Source organism: Colossoma macropomum, unplaced genomic scaffold, assembly GCF_904425465.1.
Source record: "Colossoma macropomum unplaced genomic scaffold, Colossoma_macropomum, whole genome shotgun sequence".
NCBI classification, from domain to species: Eukaryota; Metazoa; Chordata; class Actinopteri; order Characiformes; family Serrasalmidae; genus Colossoma; species Colossoma macropomum.
This window is the reverse complement of record NW_023494802.1, coordinates 8,472,558-8,494,979: the sequence shown is the minus strand read 5'-3', so window position 1 is coordinate 8,494,979 and position 22,422 is coordinate 8,472,558. Positions and strand designations below refer to the sequence as shown.

Sequence of the window (22,422 nt, the reverse complement as noted above, 5' to 3'; positions counted from 1 at the left end):
CATCAAGGTTGGAATAAAACCACCTATCTCAAAAAAAGATCAGGATACATCAGGAAAAGGAACATCCTTGATAAAAAGGAAAAGCCATCTCTAACTTTTAATGGGAGTTAATAGAACAGGATCTAATTCTTATTTTGGACCGTTCCTGTTGAAATTCTGATACAATGTAAAGACCAGCTGGAGTTTTCATATCATGTGAAAAAAATGAAAAATGACAAAAATGAAGATACAAGGTTTTGTTCTGAGAGTAACAGTATAAGCTGAATGGACTGGGGATTGAATAATACACCATGAAACAGTTACAATGTTTGCATCTTATACAAACTTATTTTTAAAAAAGCAAGTAAAATTCAGTTTTCCTGATATCAGTCCTATAAGGTCTGTTTTTATGAACATGGATTGAGCCTCATCTAGGACTAACCTGTAACATCAGTGGTGATTTATCATTAAAAAACATTTTTAGTCTGGGATAAAGCTTAAATTGGGTCCATGAAACCATCCCTGAGAGCCTACAGAGATTACACTGCATTAACATGTGTTTTGTGTCCGGATCATATTTGGAAAAATTTTGGATTCCTTTAACACTTTTCACTAAAATGCGTCTCCAGTGTGCCCAGACGAGATCCGATTGTACTTTTCCCACATATAAAGCACAATAGCACATGCACTGTTTGCATTTTACTTTTGTTAACTCTTTTACCAGTTACAATATGAGTGGACAAGCTCGACCCGGATGCCTTCCTCGGCCTGGAGTGCATGAAGGCTCTTGGTTTTGGGCTGATTCAGCCTTGTTTTCCTCCATCTTTAGTTTCTTTGTTTAAAATCTCACCTGCTACTCACTTTAGCATGCTTTCCACTCACGTAATTTTATACAGATAACAAAAAGGCACTTTGTTTACACTTGAGTTAAATGTGGTCAAGATCTGTCTCTGACCACCTTCGAATGTGGTTTGAGTGATTCAATCTTAACCCAAACACAGTGCGTCCAGGGTGTGTTTACACCTGGCTTTTCACGCAGTCAAATGAAATCCGAATGTGGTTCACTTACCAAAACGCATGTTTACGCAAAAGGTAAACTTGCCCTAAGTGTTTAGAGCAATGGCGTTCAAATTTGGACCCTAAACCCTAATTCGGCTGTGTAATCACACCATTGTAATCATTGGTAGCTCACTGAATGGTTAATGCGACCGGCTGGCCACTTTGTACTGATATACAAGATCTAGGAAAAGGAAGGGTAGAACATTTGTAGTACCTGGTCCACTAGATCTGTGAAATGGTTCATAGCCAAGTAACCTACAATAAAAGTCATCCAAAACGCACTAGAAAAGTGGAATAATTCTTGCATAGACAATTACTGGGCACGTCTCATAGTCCATGGTATATCATCAGCCAATAGCAGCAACTTTAGAGAAACTACCCCTCACTGTAGAGGCCAGACCACCAAACCACTTTAGAGATAAATCTGGGAAACGAGTGAATCAGCAGTTATAAAATTATCCCATCAAGGTTTGCTGAATAAATGGGGTATGGAGTTTAATTTGCCATTATCCTCTTTAAGACAAACTCCAAGCCTTAAGTGTGCAGGGACTGAAAATCTATACTTAGTGCTGAAGTGCCCATCTGTATCTAATAACTGCAGAATACCTGGCTGAAAACTTCAGCGATTCTTTAAGAAGAAAGTGCATTATGATCAAATAACCATGGCTGCATGTTGTAATGACCGCATGTTAATGCACTAGAAAATTAAATATCATCAGGACACATGTAGTTGTAAGTGCAGTGGGGTGTTGATCGATTCCATCATGTTTTCCTCCGAGATGCTCCTTAATTTGCCACTTTAGCATGCTTTCCACAAGAATTAAAAAAGGCCTCCTTCCTTAAACGCCATTACAACATGAATTTGAAGTGGGCTCTCAGAAGTGGAGCTTTTAAAGAACAGATAAACATGAAATAACATCTGGAGATAGGTGGAAACGCACACTCAAGACTAGAGCTGAGCCGTCTCGTTATCGCACCTGCGGTCCCTGTGATTCAATTGTAAAAGTCATCCCTCTAATAGGTTGAAAGGTTTTGATTACTCTTCTTTTTCTTTAAGCGGCAAAAGATAAAAAGTGATTGAGCACGCTGTCTGCGGTAATTCATTTTGGGTAATGCATTGCATATACTAAAGACCTGGTCCAATTCAAAAGAATTGCATTTTGAAAACAGGCTGAGGACAATGTATAACGGTAAGGCAAGCTGAGAGTCTGCATTGCTCGTCAGAGACAAATCAAGACGGAGTGAAACAGGGACACAATTTTCCTATCAAAACTCATCGTATTGATTTCAGCTTACATTTACAGTACAGTGTGATCTTTTTCCCTGGGTGGCAGGGGGCTGTAAGTAAAACAAACTAAAGTGAAGTCATACATTCAGTACACAGGGTCCGATGTTGACCACGAAAACGCTAATACTTCCTGAACAAAAGTTTTACTGTATCCATTTACAACACGATAACCACATCCCTCAAATCTGAATCAAAACATACGATCACGTGTTGGGCCACTTAATCCTACGGTCTGTTGTCATACTCTTTACAGCGCAGAAGGGTTACCCAAAAATAAACGTGTGGTCATTCCTGTATCTCTATATGCCAAAGCTGTGCTGAACTCAGTCACCCGAAACCTCCATCGCAACAGGCAGATTACAGCACGCGTGTGGTGAAAACCCAACGGATGTTTGAGGAGCACAGTTACAGTAAAAACACAAAAAACGACACGTTTCAGAAGCACATGAAAGGTCTGCTTTGAAAAGTTATCAAATGTGAAACGGTTCAACAAGGGAAACGTCATATTAGCAGTGTTAGACTTTGTAAGCGTTTGGATGCTGTCCTAGATGTTCCTGTCTGTATTAATACAAATACTGAAAAAACCACAACAAGTCCATAAATCTCTCAGATTTTCTCATTATCTCAGACAATGCAGTATGTTCCACATTCTGTACAATTCTGTGGAAAAGTCAGAGACCACCCTCAATTTCACCTCTAAGAAAGGGGACAAAATCAAGCTCCGCTCTTGATTCAGATCTGAAAAAATCCACAGGTGTGTCCATCCATCCTTCCACCGTGAGAAGACAACTCAGCACTACAGGTCTGAAAAGAGGTATAGCTGTCAAGAAGCCCTTACTGAGAAAAGGTAATAAACAAAAAAAGAACATTTACAAATCAAAGAAAGAAGCAGCTGGTTCACTGTTCTCAGAACAATGGATTGACCTCCCCAGAGTCCAGACCTAAACATCACTGAATGTGTTTGGGATTACTCGGGTTGCAAGAAGCAGAAAATGCAACCAACTTCTAAGACTGAACTTTGAAGGTGTGGAAAAACATCCCTGCAGATTTCTTTAAACACTGAAAGCAAGTCTGCTGAAAAGAACAGAAGCTGTCATAAAGGCAAACAACATACACACTAAACACTGAAAAAACTGGCATTTGCAATTTTCTTTCAAATATATATTTTCTGCTTTTTTCTGACACAGAAAAATTTATAACAACCATTTGATTATAAATTCAATTAATAACAAATGGACTATACATATCCCGTATTGTATAAGTAGATGGAATATACCATATTTTGTGTTATATTGTAAATGGAAAATGATGTAAATCTATTTTTGGCATGCAACAAATATTCAACAATATTCAATAAATTTGATAAAGAAATTTTAAAGGAGGAAAAGCCATTTAACTCATAGCATTTACCCCATTTACCATGCACTTCTGTAGGAGAAACAAACTAATTTATCACACTTCAAAGCAACAATAAGTCTGAAATAAGTTTCCTTCAGCTCTGGATTTCTAGCTAGCTAGCATGTGCTTAGTAGCACTTATTAAGGCAATAAATGAGAACATTTAAGCGAGCTAGTTGTCTAGAGATGTAGCACAATTATTCAGACCGCAGTGAGTGTTAAAGTTCCAGTATAGAGCAGTTTAAAACATGCTTTAGTATTTTAATACAACTTAGAATGAAAATAATTAAAAAGTGACTTTTTTTATTACCCTACAGTATTATTTTTAAAGGAAATTAAATAAATAGATAAAATATTATTATTATTTTGAAAACCTCCAGTCAAATTTTATTGAAGTAAAACTAAGATAACACATCCTCTACATGTAGCACATACAAATGTGACATTTGTTTGCAAAATTCAGTGTACAAGTTTAACATATTGGAAAAAATACAATATATAACATAAAAAAATGCCATAACTTTTGTACAGGCTACATTTATGTTTAATTTTTTTTCCTAATAGGTTAAAGTCAGCAAATAAACAGTAACTGTTCATTAAAATGTGCAGATGTGTTTGCTCTGTAGAGGATTTGTACTTAATTTTTTACATAGAAAATCAACTAAATGTTTGGGGGTGCCCAAACCTTTGCATATGGCTGTATATGAACAATACTGAGCATAAGCGTTTTTTCCTCATTTAGTTATAAAAGTGAATTATATCTTGAATGTTTCTTATTCTTATAATTATTCAAATATTCAATAGAATATTTAAAAATGGAGATATTTGATTCCTACAACACCAATTCAGTCATGAATGGCCAAAAACATGGCAGCATGTTTTACTGTCAAATATAAAGGATTAAAATATCTCTTTCTTCAACTGAAACAGGACCCGTTTCGCCAAAGTGACCAGCTTTTACTTCCAATGGTGACGGACACAGCCTAGCATTCTTGTAAACACTTCTTTAAAAGATGAAACCTAAAGTGGGATAACAAATGAGGCAGATGTCCATTTATTTTCCCAGAGTGTTGCATGTGATCTACAGGGAGAAGAAAAGTGCTTTTCTTTGCAGATGACATAGCTGCTTTATGCAAGTTCCACTCAGACATCTCAATCAATTATAACCACATTGCGCAGATTTTAGTCTTGTCTAGTTATTGACTTATAGATCACCCCCCTTGTAGTGTAAGGTAGTAGCACACAATTGTGCTTTTAAGGGGGAGAGCTGTATCACTATAAGTCAGTACAAGGCACATTTGCTTTGGCAGGCCAAATATTAACCTAAATTAAAAAGGTGGCTGCATGTTGCTTTGCTGAATACCAGTAAATACTCTTTGTTAATAACCATTATTTTCTAGTGTTTCTTGTAAGGCTAAAATTGCTAATGCACTGAAAGTGCTGTCCGTTCTAACCAATAATCTTTACAAATGAGATAAATGATCAAGTGTCAGGCGCAACTTAAAAAGTGGCGAAAACTCAATCACACAGGGCCAAGCAGCATTAAGCAGTATGCCTGGAGACACGGCTGCCACGATGAACCTGATGACTGGCCCTCACAAATCATACAGCAGTCTTATTGAGTTTGGATTGGACAATGGTTTAATAGAGCACTTTCCTTCACACTTACCTTAAATTTGGAGGAAGAAGAGCTATCCCTCATCATAATGACACCGGATCTGCAGTGCTCTCCTGGTTTCGTTTATAGGAATATTCTGGTGCTTTTATGTAAAATAAATGTATCTACTGACAGTGGCGTTTTCTGGTAAATCCATAGTTTTCTGATGGTTAGTATAGTTTTAGAGGTGGCTACAGAGCCCAGACAAACATTGGGGCGGCCCAGAGTGGGGATGGGGGGTCGGCAAGCCTTTGTTTACTGAAACGTGGTCCTAATACATCGTTTCTTCAAGCACAAACCCATTGAAGGCCTTTTTTATACTAAGATAAAAGTTTACATTAGTGCAGTTTAATACAGTTATGCAGCAAATCAAATTGAGCATTTTAGTGACACTTTTTAAGGCTGTTAAAAAGGAACTGTACCAATTTCTTTACATTTCTGTATAATTAAATCTAATTAAAAATGAAATGAACATTTTGATGTCAAATGGTTCATTGTAGAGAAACCGACAGATTTTTTTCAGTGGTGACAGGAACCAGACATTGCGACAACTAAAGCACAAACACGAACATTTTATTTACTATCCAAAGTAACAAGTGAATCTACACGCATTTTCTGCATTTATATACGTAATTTATTGTATATGTAATGTATTATATATATATATATATATATGTACTATACATGTAATGTATTGTAAAAGTAGTAATAAATCTAAAAATAAATACATAAATAAATAAAATTCCCCCTTTGCCTTACAAAATATATCTTTCTATGGATTTCAAAAACATATTTTAGGACAAAAAACTTATTGCAAAACTACTTCAGAGCAACATTTCAGGCGTCAGTTAGTACAATCTGTTGTAGTAATTTTCTGTGATGTGGCTTTTAGAGGCATTAAATGCTTCAGATGTCTGGTTCCCATCACCAGCACTGTGAACAGTAAGTTTCTCTAGAATGGATCATTTCACATCAATGCACTCTGATTAACTTTACACTCTAGTTAACGATATGATTACAAAGAAATTTGGAAAACTGATGGAATTATCCTTTAATTTAAAAGTTGTGTTAATAACATGTAAAAACACTAAGACATTAAGGTACCAGGAGTTTCTAGCACAAGGTCATTTTAGGTGAAAGCTGGCTGTCACTTCTCCACCCCATTTAAGCCATATAAGGAATGTTGAAGCATCTACCTCTAACAGAATTCATCTACAAGCACTGCTGACCAAATCTGCACATTAACTGAACAAGAGCAAGTAAAAATGAAATTCATTACCAAAACGTGGAGCTACTTTTTTGACTGAAATGGAACAAAGTTGCAAAAAACTGGGGTGCTTTGAAGATAAGATTCCCCTAGCCTTCAGGAGTCACTTTAGACCTGATTTTGCCCTTTTTTTATGTGTTTTTGAACTGAAAACGCTGACTGAAACTGGGTAAGACAAACAAGATTCATTGCTGTATTCACAGCGACATGGAGAAAAGAAGAAAAACCTCTCCACTTGTTCATTTTGTACATATATGGTCAATGAATACCATTTGAAGATGGTGTAAAATAAAAAGAAAACTGGTTTTGGTTACGTACTAGCAACTTCGGTATAACTGACAATACCTGTTAGTGAGCCTCTAGGCTTTCATTTGATGACTTCCTCTCTCTGGTGGCAGCATTTCAAGTTTCACTGTTTGAATGTACAAACTGTAAAATATATTCTGAACCATAAAAGACCTGTTTTGCTTAGAAATGCTGCCATCTAATCACCATATTTGAAAAGGAAGATTTCCTGTAGAAGTGCACGTTGGGGTTTCCAGGGCTAAGCGAAGCCAAGTGGGGAGTATTCATTTCAATTTTCTGCGGTACAGGACAAAACGCATTTATATCAGCTGAAGACATCTGACTTAAAGGGAGGAAAAAAGCTTTAAAGTGCTACACATGCACTGCAGCTGAAAAGGCTGTAATGCATGTACAGTGAACATATTAAAGGGTATATGTGAACATATTAAAGGGCCCATAACCTAAATTTGGACATTTTGTATGGGTTTATTTACCAAAAGCAGGCATTTTTACATGACCATTTTCCACCCTGTCTTTATCCCTGAAAATTAAACATTGTTTTCATTACTGTGCCTTTCAGACTGGTATATGTACAATAGCTCTGTCCTCATTGGCTGCCCTGTATTGTGCTGAAACACTCCTTTATAACTTCAGCATGAATGGGCAGAGCAGGGGAGTGAACAGTATGTTTTAAAACCATTGTTCACATTGGGCATCACATTCTTTCATTTTAAAAAAATGCAAGGAAAAATTAAGTTTTCTATGAAATGTGCACTGAAATTTCATAGAAATAGATGGAGCAGCAGCATTCAGATTCAGCTCAAGTGTACTTAATGCTTCTCTAAAATTACAAAACACATCGGCCACAATCAAAATAAACTTGCTGATATGTGTTGGGATCAACAATCTGTGGATTCTGATCACGCATCCCCATTTAAAATAGTACAGAACCTAGACAAGTCCTCATAATTCATTCAGGTAACATTCTGGTTTGAACTGCATTTAAAGCTAAATTCTACAGATTTTTCAAAAAACATGGGAGATGTAAACAAAGTCATTTGGAGTTGAAATGTGAAATGGTTCATTGTGGAAAAATTCAGATTTCTATACAGTAATGGTGACGGGGACCAAGGGTCACAATGTCAATACACATATACCAATTTATTTACAATCCAAAACAGCCAGTGAACCTATGTGTGTCTTCTGAGTTTTTATATGTTCATGTATGTAATGTTGATAATAGTAAAAAGGGGTAACACTGAAAAAAAGTAGGTACCATTTTGCCTTTTAACACCTCGCATGTAAAAATGTATAGGGCTAAACCTCTCTCTCAAAACTATCAGAAAGCAATGTTTCAGTCAACAGGCATTCATAACTATTTCATTTAATAGCTTTCTGTGAGGGAGCTTCTAGAGACATTACACACTTCAGCTGCCTGGGTTCCTATCACCTCCACTGTGAATAATTCTGACTCTCTAAGTTTCTCTAGAACAGAGCATTTCACATCAAGCCACTCTGATAGACTTTGTTTACATCTTGGCCATTTAGTTATTCTCAAATTTAAAAAATTCAGTGGAGTCCCCCTTTAAGCATTCATTCATTCATTCTTTGTCAAGAGAGCCAAACTGCAAAGTAGCTGAAGTAAAAAATACTGCTTGCTTTCTGGCAGACTAACTACTGCAGATACACAAACTAGAGCTGTTGGGTTGTTGACAGTAATTACCTCTACTTTAGACAGGACAGCAGAGCGGACAGTGGGTGGGGGCCATCAGTGGAGCTAAAAGGAAATGGTAAGAGAAGCTAAAAGGAAATCATTATCAAGTCTTGGGATCCAGTCTCGGTGTGAATCAATTCATTTCAAATTTGCCATGTACATCTGTGCAGAAGCAGCCTTGATGTAATAAAAGGCTAATAAAGACAGGTGCAATTGTGTTAGGGTGGTCTCAAATTCCTCCAAAACAGTGGTTAAAAGAGAAAGACAGAGAGAGAGAGAGAGAGAGAGAGAGAGAGAGAGAGAGAGAGAGAGATGGAGAAAGGAAGAGAGGCTAGCTGACTTTCAATATTAATTAAGTGGTCTCATATATAACAGTGATTCTATCTACGATGCTCTCAGTGTCGTCCTTCTTTCCAAATCCGTTCCATGAAAGCAAAAAAAAAAAAATGGAATGGGATTTTGATGTAATTACACATTCCTTCTATCTTCTAACTGGTTGATGCGCTAAATGGTGTTTTTAATCATTTAAAAGAACATCTCTAAATGTCCTTCTAATTATGACATCTTTTCCAGTTAAACTGACCTTTAGCAGGCATGGAGGCCCACTTGGGAGCAGTGAAGAGAAATGACACCTGACTGAGAGTGGAGGTGTAAGAGAGAGAGACAAAGGGAGAGAGGGAGAGTAATAACCTTTCAATTTGTGTGATAAAAAGCACAGCTACAGTAGTGGGTAAAAATCAGAGATCACCCGTCACTTATTTAATGTCCAGTCAAAATGGCCATTGAGTACAAGTTATTCATTTTTCACAGACTAAATACACTTTTTTCCAGTATTTAGTGTGTCCACTCTTTGGCTTCATCACAGCTTCTATTCTTTTCAGGAGACTTGCTTTCATTTTTTCCGAAAAAATCTGTAGGGATATTTTTGCACATCCAAAGTTCAGTCTTAGAAGTTGGTAGCTTTTTCTGCTTCTCACCATTCAAGTAATCACAAATTTAGACTCTTCAGTACTTAAATCCTTACTCCTCATCTCAAACGTCCAGTTTTTCTTCCTTTTCTCAGGAAGGGCTTCTTGACAGCTACACATCCTTTCAGTCCCATGGCATCGAGGTGTCTTCTCACAGTGGAAGGATGGACTGAAACACTTGTAGATTTTTTTCAGAGCACAAATCCTCTCTTTCAAAGATGAAAACTTTAATCACTGTTTATCTAATGGGGATAGTTTTGGTGGTCTACCAGGTCTCAAGTTTTGAAAACTCTTGTTTTTTCACTTATTTTCCTCAGACTTCCCCCTTCCTTATGTAAGTGGATTACCTTATGTCTCATCTCCTCAGAAATACCTCCTGAAAAATGATTAATTTGTACTTCATGGCTGTTTTGACTGGAAATTAAATAGACGATGGGTGGGGTCTGACGTCTGCAATGAACTGTACGTATACCAACACACTAATATCAGTTCTACAAATTCAAATCTGAATCATGAAACCAGTCCAAAAGGCTGTTTACACACAACCTGATACTGTTAAGCTTCACTCACTTCTCCGCTCTCTTTCAATGTTCTTGGGTTTTTCCGTATTTTCTTAGTTTCTTAGGTTCTCAGTTTACGAGGCACTGAAAAACTTCCCCCACTCTTTCTTTCTTTCTTTCTTTCTCTCTCTCTCTCTCTCTCTCTCTCTCTCTCTCTCTCTCTCTCTCTCTCTCTCTCTCTCTCTCTCACACACAAACATTTAGAAGGTCACATTCAGGATGTAGAGATATAATGAAAAAAATATTCATTGCTGATGATTACGTAGACCACACATTTTTTCCGTTTGCTGGCTGTGTATTGAGCTTTTAAGCTTCAGCAGATGCGAATGTGGATATTCAAATCATGTTGGTGGCCCTTTTGTATTGAACGCTCTGAACTTCTGCGACTAAAGGTCAGAATGAACATTTCTATGAACAAAACGCAGTGGAAAAAATCATTGATGTGTGCTTTGCGAAGGTTTAAAAATAACATGCAGTCCTGCATATGTGACAATTTCAGCCCTTCAGGCTGGGCTATCAAACATGACATCAAGAGCGCGTTATGCAATTTAACTTTGCGTGTGTGGTGTGGGTACGAGAGCCAGAGTGAGAGAAAATGAGCAGACCTCTTTGCACCTCCAGCACATTTTTTCAATCAAATGCCCTGCACTCTGGACAAAATAAGCCACACTGGGGCCTGATCTGCGCCATGTTCCACAAACTTCCCCGTTCACTGGCTTAACTAGGATTTAATACTTCTGATTACACATATGGGATAAGGCCTATTACACCGCCAAAGTAAATCAGTACTACCTGGTAAGACATTCATTTCAATTTTTTTTGTAAAGCACTCAAATATAGCCAGTCTCTCTCATTAAATCAGCATTTTTCTTTGAAGTGTCTATATCTTCAAAAAGTTAATCTGCCCTCTCCCTTTTTTTACATAATTCACCTTCTAGTTCTTATATATACACAAACACATATCTGCAAAAACAGCCTGGTATGAATTAATTGTTTTATGTCACACATTAACACATTTACATATCTCCACTAATTTAGCCTAATCTACAGCACGTCAGCTCCACCTATTCAGGCTGACATTATAAGGACTGTTTCAGCCCAGGCTGCTTTTTTAACAAGTACTAATACACAGCAGCCAATCAAAGCAGAGGTAATTTACATAATTAGTCTTGAAGGCCTCGCAAAAAAAACAGTCTGTTTAATTCTAAGGGATAAACGGAGGTTAAAAAATAGCAATGTAATTACAGACAGCATCATACGGTCTACAGATCTGTTGCGTTTTCGGTATATAAGCACATTAAAATTTCTGGATGTTCAATGATAATGGAATCATTAGTACTGGCAGATAATTGCCTTATCAGACAGATGATGTATTTATCCTACTGCAGAAAGCAGAACGTTAAGGCAACGCTGGGCTGCTGTGCTGAAAACCCTATGTTTTTTACTACATTTGTAACCCTGCAAAAATAAATTTCTGATTTTCTACAAAAGTATTTCAGGTGAATTTAGTCCCAGTTTCTACATTTTATAAATGTTTACATAATCAACATCAGCCAGTATGTGCTTGGAAAATATCAAATTTCACCACTGGCCCATAATTTCCACATCAGTGCATTCCTACAACCATCATAAGTGGTCATCAAAAATATAAATATATATCAAAGATATAGAAAATATGAGCCCTTTAATAAGAGAGCTTAAAGTTGTGGCACTGTAGGTCACAAACACTAGAATCAGCCTGGCAAATGCAAAGGTGCTCAATGCAGGACAGATATCGGGGAGAAAAAATATCAATATTTAATGGTAAGCTGGTGAAAAGAGAGACACATGGCTCTTCTGAAGCAGCGTAAATTCCTACAGAGGTCACAGGAAAAAAAGCAATTACAAAACACCTCAAAATAGCTAGTGTGACCAGCGACAGCTTCAAAGAGTGAAAAGTCATTTGCCCCGACAATACAAGCACCTGGGCTATTCACTCTAAGTTTTAAGAAAACTAATAATAGCACAGTTTAGCAAAACAGGCAGCCACAACGATGGGTCATTCAGACCAAACCGCAGCGCATTCAAAAGAAACGACAAATAAATCTCAAATCACTCAGGCCAACTGTCACTTTCGCAGAGACAAAAAGGGCAGGCATTTTTCACAAATACCTTTTAATTCAGGTAAAAGGCCTGAACGGACAGGCCCAGGGTGACAGAGAGGGAGCGAAAGGTGATCACAGATGAAACAGTGGCACTCAGGCTTCATAAAATAAGCCACAGTGAGCACAACAAACTACTCAGGCCAGCTCACCACAAATACTCCAGCAGCAATCCAGTAATGGATACTTCCTCAGCTCCTCAATTGGTCAAAATGTTTTCATACAATAATTTAATTCAGAAACACTTTTACAAAGCAAGAGTAATCAATTTTAATTAGTTGATTTTTTCCCCCCCAATCGCATAAAGTTTAATGTACTGCCATCGATCTCCTTTGTTCTTTAATGCAGTGCTGCTTTCCTGTAATTTGAGGCTTTTCTTTTTTCCCCACTACTTTTACAGTCAATGATGACATTCAGTGTGACAGTCTACACATCTCTCAGAGCAGCAAATAAGAAGAGTCCACCACACATATACATACTAAAAGAAACCGTGCAGTCCCTTTCCTTTATGTACACAATACTTGGATTATGAAAATGAAACCAACTTCTAAGACTGAACACTGGAGGTGCAGAAAAAAAATCCCTGCAGATTTCTTTAAAAAAACTACATTAAAAAGATAAAATAAGATAAAAAGTGGATACACTAAATAATGAAACATTTGCTTTACAATTATTTGTTGAGGCTTCTATGTAACTTTCTGTTCAAAAATATAAGCTTAATTTTGACAGAAAATTAAATAAATGAAAGGATGGTCTCAGACTTTTGCACAGTACTAAACATGGGGAAAAAACAAAACAAAACAAAAAAAAAAAACAAAGAATCCCAAAGGAATTAATGAGATAGAGAAAAAGTGAAAGCGTGTGCTCGGGCCAAACATAAAAATGAACAATGACACACAATACTACAAAGCCACGTGGTAACACAGCGTTGATGAGGCACACAGATAAACACAAAGGCAATCTTGCACTGGCAATGGATCCTTGCCCTTCATTTCCACAGAAGGGACTACCACCCTTCACATCCAATTAGCTGATTGAAGCCAAATGAAAACAGCACTAATGGCAACAATGCCGTGCTCGCATCCAAGCCGCGTTTGTGGATGGGTGCAGAAAAAGTCCTCTCCCACCCAGTGATCCAAACACACACACACACACACACACACAGGGCTCTTCAGGTTGCCACCGAGCAAGGCCTACATACACCCACACACACATGAACACAATGCTGGGAATACCAGCAGCAGACTGAGCACACACAGCTGCTTCTCCATCACCAAAATGGCTAATAGATGTACAGTGCAGCGACAATTAAAAGGAAATGTGCTTGCCAGTGATCAATTGATTGGGCGTAAGCACAATGTGACACTTGCAGAGGATGGCCACACCAGTAGCAGACAGATTGTGACATTCTGGTGACATTATCATCGCAGGTCTACTTGCATTCAATAGGGGAGGATGCTAATCATGCGTTGCGGATCAACAATTTTGCAGTCTTCAAAAGGCTAGGAATTGGTGGCGCGACCCTCTTGCTGGCTGAACCTCCACCCCCAACCCACTATTTTGTGTGTGTGTGTGTGTGTGTGTGTGTGTGTTTGTGTTTGTGTGGGCGAATGAGAGAATGACTGCGTGAAAAAAAAGCGAGATCAAAAAACTAAAGAGAAAACTATACTTGTGAAACTTAAAGTAAGAAAGACAAAGTTAAAGGAAGTAAAGAGGGTGAATGGAAAAGAGAGGCTGAAAAGAAACAGAGAGACAAGCGAGAAAAGAAGAGCGCAACAATGAGCAGAAGACTCCGGTAGAGTACTCTAAAAGTTAAGACAGTGAAGATAAATATCACCATCTACTGGTCAGAAGCGATATTGCAGCCAAGTGCACATATATGAGGATGAACTGTCAGGCCTCCCAGGCTTTTCCTGTTAGTCAGAGCTGTCAAGACTGATTAGACAGCAGCAGAGACAATGGACCTCACATTTAAAGAGATACTGAAGCCACAATCAGAGCCACATGATTGGGGGACATCGCAGGCCGATCCTTTGCAAAGGGAATGAAAACCATCTTCACCGATTCAGAATAACTAATGACACATCAAACTAAAAGCCATCTGTTCAGGATATCAGTAACCTTTCTGAATGGGTTACATTCAATCTATCACTTGGTGCTCACAGCTTCACTTTTTTTTTCCTTTTCACCAAAACCGAGGAGCGAGTTCAGAAACATCTGGGAGGTGATTTATGCCTGTTGACTCAGACCGAAATGCGCTGTTACTCAACTATACCTTCAGATTCCGGGAAATGCATATCTGCTGGAGGAATCATCACATCCACTAGGCCCAGCCAGAATTTACCTCTTTATTTACTACAGTGCAACAGTGCTGTCCAAACCACTTTCCACCCTCTATCTATACTCACACAAATATATACATACACAGCAGCATATATATATATATATATATATATATATGTATATATACATACATACGTACATACATACACACACACACACACACTTACTTAACATTCTCTGTGTGGTCTCTGCACAGTACTATATGGACCAATCACATCACACAAAACAGATTCTGGACAGCAGGCCATGTGAGGGAACTTCCTGTGACCAGTGGTTAATGGGGAACAGAGGTGATAAGGAGTCATGTGTGTTTGTTTGTGTGTACTGCTCCAGTGTCATGTCATGGTGTGCAGGAGCTCCGAAGCTGCACTGGCAGGCCACTCACTGACAGACACACACCTGCTCTGACATTTTCTGCCGACCTTGACTGAGAAAAACACATGACAATGCTGCTTGGCTTGTTCCCACAGGAGAGAGCTACTCTCTTTTCTCTCTGCTCTTCCCCGTCTTTGCCTTCTTACCTAAAAGCACTCTCGGCCGTGGAGGGAAAAAGTGACAGAAATAGGGAGGGAAGGGTTAGTCACATATAAGCGCTAAATTAGCAGAGAGAGTCACGCTATGCTGGTGCAGGCAAAAGGCCAGGTCAGACAGAATGAGCTGAATACTCTGGTGGAACTGCGTGTGAAGCAGTAGGCCTGTATTTCAGGTTGGGGACAGCTGAATAAAGCGGACATTGTGGACATAGCAGGTGAGGATTCTCATGACACAGGCACTTACGGATGTAGGGCTTAACTGTGCTTGACCTGAGCCCTGCCCTTAGCCCTGCAAAATCACCTCTGCTCCACATATCTTTCATAAAGAATCACTGAGACTAGGGCTGCACGGTGTGGACAAACAAAATACTAGTATTGTGACTAAAATGCTACATAACACTAGGGATTTACCGATTCAATATACTGCATTGATGTTGGCACAGATACTTACTAAACGGATCGGGTATTGTGACCAGTCTTAGCGACAGTAATTATAAACCTGTAACAGTGCATTATGCATTATCAGAGCACTACTGACATTGCTGGACTCCATCTTTTAACAAATTTCTGCCTCTGTAGTCTCAAATTGTGTTTTTTGTTCCATATTATGTTATTCCCATAGGCACTGAATCCAGGAATCATATGTTGGGGCAGTAGCTTCTATCCAATTAATTGTTACACTCTTAGTGACTGCTGAAAATAAAATTTGGAGAAGGTAGATCTGGCATCTATTATGAAATCCCTGGGGAACAACTTCCAGTCTATTTTGTCAAACATTGCATTTGTTGTATTAAATTGTGGTATTACAGTTTATTTCTGATAGTCAGTTTACAATACAACATTAGGCTTTCATGATTTACACAGACATGTGACAAAGTACACTCACTGTAAAATTCAGAGGTTAATCCATGTCCTCTACGGTGACCATATTTTGGCTTTCAAAAAAGAGGACACTGGGGGCAGGAGGGTGACACAAGGCAGACTGCAGCAAGCAAATGTCAACATGAAAGTAAAGCCAAACAGAAATTCCTGCAAGAAAGGTCAGAAAAAGAGGACGTGTCATGGAAAAGGAGGACGTATGGTCACCCTAATGTCCTCACATTTTTCTGGAGTCTTGTCCTATGGACAGGTAAAGTCAGTCCAAAGACCAAAATCACTTGTGCATGGTGTAAAAAAAAAAAACAACAAAAAAACAAAAATATAACTATAAAATTACGACAAAATTTAGATTATCAAAGCGCCCTTATAACATAATATGTGAGCAAGCTGTGCGGCAGAAACGTCTCAGCTAAATTAGGGAATCCATGGCAGGTAACGTAAAACATCTTTTTTGTTCCATAGTAGCTAACCAGTCAAATTCATCCCTCCAAGCTGAATCCATTTTTGATTCCTTTTAAACTCAGACATGTCAGCTTTAGCCCTTGGACTGATTCAGTTCGAGGTTTTACCAGGCACTTGGCCAGGCTGTGGTGATTTCAAAATCATTCTGGCGGGTTAGCTTAACTGCTGCCACAAAAGCGAAGCCCTCTGGTCTGTTGAAGGCATAAACTTATTTGCTGTTTGTAACCACTGCACACACTCCTTGGCTGTCTACTCTACTGGGAAACCTACACATTAAGGGATACACTGAAATGATCATTCTTAAAGTATTCACTCCTCCCACAACACTTATTTATGTTTTGTAAAAAGCCTGTTTATTATTTTTACCTTGCATATTTGCCTGCTCGAAAGAGTAAACGCATCATCTACTTGTCTGATATTTTTGAAAACGTTCACTTGGACAAGTGGACAAGCGCTAATGTCAAGCCCTATAACACTTGTGCTATTTATATCAAGGAATGCTGAATTTTGAGGCAGCGATAACACTACTAACTGCAGCCTTTTTGAAACCAGTAGCACTTCACCTCCTAACAGGGCGTGGTTAGTTAATGTAGGTGTTTTACAAAGAGCTTGTGCCAGGAGAGCGTAGAAGCTTGCTTAGTGGAGCAACACTTCCATCAATGGCATCAGAAACAGTGCGAGGCTGACTCAGTCAATAGCAGGGGAAAGTACTCATCAACACACACTACAGTTACTGAAGCCCAGAGGCAAGAGTGATTTTATATGAGCAAGTCCATGCAATGACTGTTTTCTCGCAAGGCTCATAAAGCATACTGTTCCAGACTGAGGCTGAGGATTTGGAAATACTGGGTGAGGCCTGAAGGTCTGGAGAGACAGACCGAGCCATAAGTGCCTGAGGTACTGGGTTATGTCTGAGGATCAGAGCTGCAAAACAAGGCCTAGGAGGTAAAGTGTTAAACTGGAGCTGTGGTGTGGGTGTGGCAATGCTAAACTCATGAAGAGAAGCATTACAACAGTCTCCAGCATCCTCTACTGCTCAATCACAAGGCAGCAACAAATGGGGGATCGGGGGGCATATAGGCACCAGAGCTTCACACAATATATTGCTTGTTAATTGATATTGCAATATTGACCTTTGCAAAACTGATATAGCAGAGGGCTGCAATATGAAAACTGGGCTTTCTAACGAGTTACACAATTGCTTACTGTGTACTGTATGGGTTTATTGTGTGCTGTGATGAGTTTCTGTGGGCATTTTGACAAACCATGACATACATTTATTTATCCAATAAATGTAAATAATTTTACTTAAAGATGATGCAGGTCAGTCTTTAAGTGTGTCATATAAATTGGGTTTTTAATATGGCGCAAGGTATACTGGAAAAGGAATACAACAGTAATTAGGGGTGAGGATTCTAACTACTTTTGATAGTAAGAGTATCTGAGGGCTGAATGATTTGGGGAGAATATCTAAATGCATTTTTTCTGACCAATATTCTGACTGCGATATAAATTACAATTATTTTCTACATGTTATGGTCCAGGCCTGCTTTTTGGCCAAGAAGATCAGCATATCCACTTCTGGCTTGAGACTTGAATGCTTTAAACTTCAGACAATATCTGATAACTGATAACGCAGGCTAAAATCAAAATTGCAGCTCGTGATGTAAAAACTGAAGTCCTTCAAATTGCGATCACACTATAAAAACTATGCATCTTTCAGCCGTATCCATAACAATTAATAAGCGTTAATGAACAGATAATTGATTAACGCAGGGACAGAAACAGCAAAAAAGTGATAGCAATAATAATAACAATAACAATAAAGACCTCTATGAAGTCTCTTCTTGTGAGTGGGCCATGTGCCAACATGATAGTTTGTCAGATAAATATATATTCAAGCTGTGCCAGAGCTGGCTCACTTTAAGGCACACTGTCAAAGTGTAACGTAATATACTCCCAAATACAAGCAAAAACGTCACTATTTACAGTCCAGTTAAAAAATAAACATGCCATTTAACAGAATTGATCAACTGTATATTTTCCCCATCTTCCTGTAAGCATTATGAACAACGAAGCAAATAACTAAACAGTGATTTCGGTATTCGAAAACCGGCACCTCAAACAGTTAACATGTTACTCAATCCGAGCACATCCCTAATCACATCATGATATTTTGTCTACATGCCCACTACACATGAAAATCCCTGAAACACACTCACAAAATGATTTGGACTGTGCTTCCCCCCAAGAGAGGGACGGCCTCCTGGTACTACTGAATTTAACAACCCTTCACTTTAGGACTATTAAATTTTTTTCTGTTTTCCAAGAACATTTCTAAGATATTATCTCAGGGTTCCTTAACATACTGTTCCTTTATGTGGAGTTTACCCAGCACTGTTCATTTTTATGATTGGCCTGATAAAGCCATAATCTCTCTGCGCCACACAGAAACATGAACCCCATTAGCGTTTTCCTCTCATTACTTTTCATCAGACTAAGAAAAAAAATGACAATTATTAATTAATATCCATTATACATTTGTCTTTCACAAAAGAAGACATGATGGGGGAGTGAAAAAATAGAAGCAATTAGTTGAACAAAATCAAAATATTGCGTTTGAAAAGGCACTGATGAATGTCCTGTGAGCTCTCATTTTGGAGCGAAACGGTAATATATTCTTGCTGTCATATTTCATTAAACTGCTATTACAGTCTTGATAGAACTATTAGTCACTGTATTATTAATAACATTAATGTATTTACATTTTTTGTGTACAAGCCCGTTTTCCAGCAATAATTTATGAACTAGCTTCAGATATTTTATAATGCTCCCTCATCTCAACTCTTTTGTGCTTATTATTGATTATAAAAACAGACTGAATTTTTATGCTTTTTCCCCTCCTCCCTTTTCCAACGCATTCTCTTAATGTTCTGGCGAAGGGCCTCCGCATTAAGAGACTGAAATAAAGTGCATTTACATCTGAAGCATAACTTCATAATTTACATTCCAACATTTATTAGAGGTGACAAATGAGCATTTGGTCCACTCATGCTTTTCCACAATGCAGCACTCATTCAATCCATATAAATTACAGCTAGGATTGTGAGTGCTGGTGCAAATGATCCTATTATATTTATGCAGCAGCACACACATGGGCCTGGTGTGCTTAGTGTAAAGGGGGGGGGTCGCAGTCTGTTCATGATCTAATCCAAGAAGTGCTTCTACATATTGTGTATTCAAAAACACCTTTTACAAGTCTCCAACACAATCGCCACTAGCAGGAAAGACGTCCAACAAACTGAATGTTACCAAAATTGTATGGAACCACAACTTTGAGCTGAATGGACTGCAGAAAGAGGATTAATTGAAACCAGTTGAACTGAATATAATCCAGTCTAATCTGAAGACTGGACACAGGACCAGTCTTCCAAAAGCACCTTACCCTACAGTGAGAAGCAGAAGTATTAGGACAGTAAAATAAAACTGGTTGTTTGTTGTGTACATTCAATTTGTTTTTCAGATTAAAAAAAGACATGAGGGGGAAATTACGAAATACCATCTATTATTTCTAATTATTTCATTTTATACATGTTTACACATGAATCAGAACTGTTTTGGAGCATCATTTTGCTGCATTATAAACTTCTACCATATGAGCTTGAAGGCAGAACAATAAGTTTATGTTCATTTGCTCTGCTACCTCCATCACTTACAAAAGGTCAGTTAACCAGTTTCAGGAGCAGCCGGGCAGGCCCAAGCCGCGTCAGTGCTTCTGTGCTTCGAACAATCATTGTAATTAAGCTTTATATTCACTGTATCTGTCCATGAAACCTTATATTTCTTATCTCAAAGTCTTCTTTCACCCCTCTTGTACAGTGGATTTTCATTCAGGAAGGGTTTCCTTCATAGTTCTACATTATATTTCTGTTGTCAGTTGTTGTGGTCTACCTTGACCTGGTTATTGCAAACTGTTTACCCCTTCAATAGTTTCATACTGCATTCATACTGTACAGATGTTCGTGTTGGTTTATGCTTTTGACCTCAAAATAGGACTCAAAAGTCAAACTCCCACGGCTACAACCGATCATACACATTTACAGTTTCCTTATATGTGGGCAATTGGAAGTTACATAGAACACTTAAGCAATTAGAAACACCATAAGTATTTGTCGCAATACTTAGACTCAGATTAATGCATCTTCAATTCAGTTCAATTGTCATTATTAATCTACACAACTGTAGAGTTTAATGAAATCTGTTTAGGCTATTATGCACATGCTGCCAATATATGCAGGATCATAGCAGCAATTATAGTATAATTTTTGATATGTAAACAAAGTCAATTAGATGAAAAATGTGGTTTGATGTGAAATGGTTACTTATAGAGAAACACACCAACTCTAATTTCTTTATAATAGTGGTGATGGGAACCAGGGATTGTGTTATCTACAATGCAAATATAGCCATTTTATTTCTATCCAAATTTATCCTAAACACGACTTCTGAATTTTTATTTGCAACACTGATAATGTATGACAGCAGTAAATTTACTTTGGGTACTATTTTGCCTTACAATGTCACGCATGTACCTCTCTGTCATAGGTGGATTTAAAAAGAAATGTATGTTTAAAGCCAACATCATTCTGAACTATTATTAGTTTAATCACTATTTATAAACAATGCCTCAGGTATTAGGCAACATATTCATAACCACTTTACGTAAGAACTCTCTGTGATGTAGCTTATAGAGGCATTAAAGGCTTCGGGTTGTCTGGTTCCCAATACCATCACTGAACAATTCTGTCTGGGAAGTTTCTCTAGAGTGCCACATTTCTCACTGATTACTTGGCATTCATCTTAATTTAAATATACAGAAATTTCAAAAATATGTTGGAATTCGCCATGAACATACTGACAAAAGTGTCTGCACATGCACAAAAAAAGATTCACTTTACTTCAGTACTACAGTGCTCGTCACTGTAAGTGCAAACACTAAGCAGGAAATATTCTCACATTCAAACAGACTAAATCATAGCAAGCTCCCTCACAAAGCATCAACCAGGAGCCTCATTCATGTTTAAACAACTCTTGCCTTGTCCCACGCTAATATCCCTCAACCGATAACTGCTATAAGCCAGCGTGTAATGTTAAATAATTATAGAGAGCAGCGTTTTCAGCAGCATAGTTACAAATGCACCATGGGAATCCCCCCATTTAAACAAATAACTGGCGCTGCAGGGGAGTTGGCAGATGAATTAACAGCTAATAACGTACTGCGCAGACCGATAAAGAACATTCCCAATGTGTCAATTACAAATCATTTTTCTCTGATTTCCAGACTTCTGAAAAATAATTGCATGCTTTAAAGTGATACAACAAGGAAATTCTAGGCTTTCGCATTGTACCAAGGAGACCATTTTCCTCTCATTCATTTGATCAAAAGGTTCCAGAAGTCTCCGTGAGGGACGGGCTTTTTGTCGTCGCGAAACGCTCACCACGTTATATGCAGGCCTCCCTACTGACAGACTGCGCAAGTCGAAAAAACACAGGGCTTCAATCAGCCTCCTGTTCATTAAAATCAGAGGGACAGGGCCTGCAACGAAAAAGATGCTGACATATCAAAGGGTCTCAGTACCTGCATTACCATAGTCATTTACTTATTAAAGCAGGGATGTTTCCTGTCAATCAGTGGGCCATCACGTCTCCTCATTTGCGGCGGAAAAACTGGCATAATTGCTTCTTACACTAATCAACACAACTTGGGGTAATTATGCCTTGAAAGTGACATTGGAGGCTGAGAGGGACGTGTGTGTGCGCGTGTGTTTGCCTGACAGGGGACAGGCTGCCTGAGACTTCTAGTCTCCTCTCTCTTTCTCTCCATCTCTCT

At 38.3% G+C, this 22,422-nt stretch overlaps 1 protein-coding gene across 1 annotated transcript in view; it reads right to left on the bottom strand.

The window, feature by feature from the left end:
- The window catches only part of pex14 (peroxisomal biogenesis factor 14), a 92,294-nt gene that overhangs the window by 51,885 nt on the left and 17,987 nt on the right, over window positions 1-22,422 (bottom strand). The gene's annotated exons all lie outside the window — the stretch shown is intronic.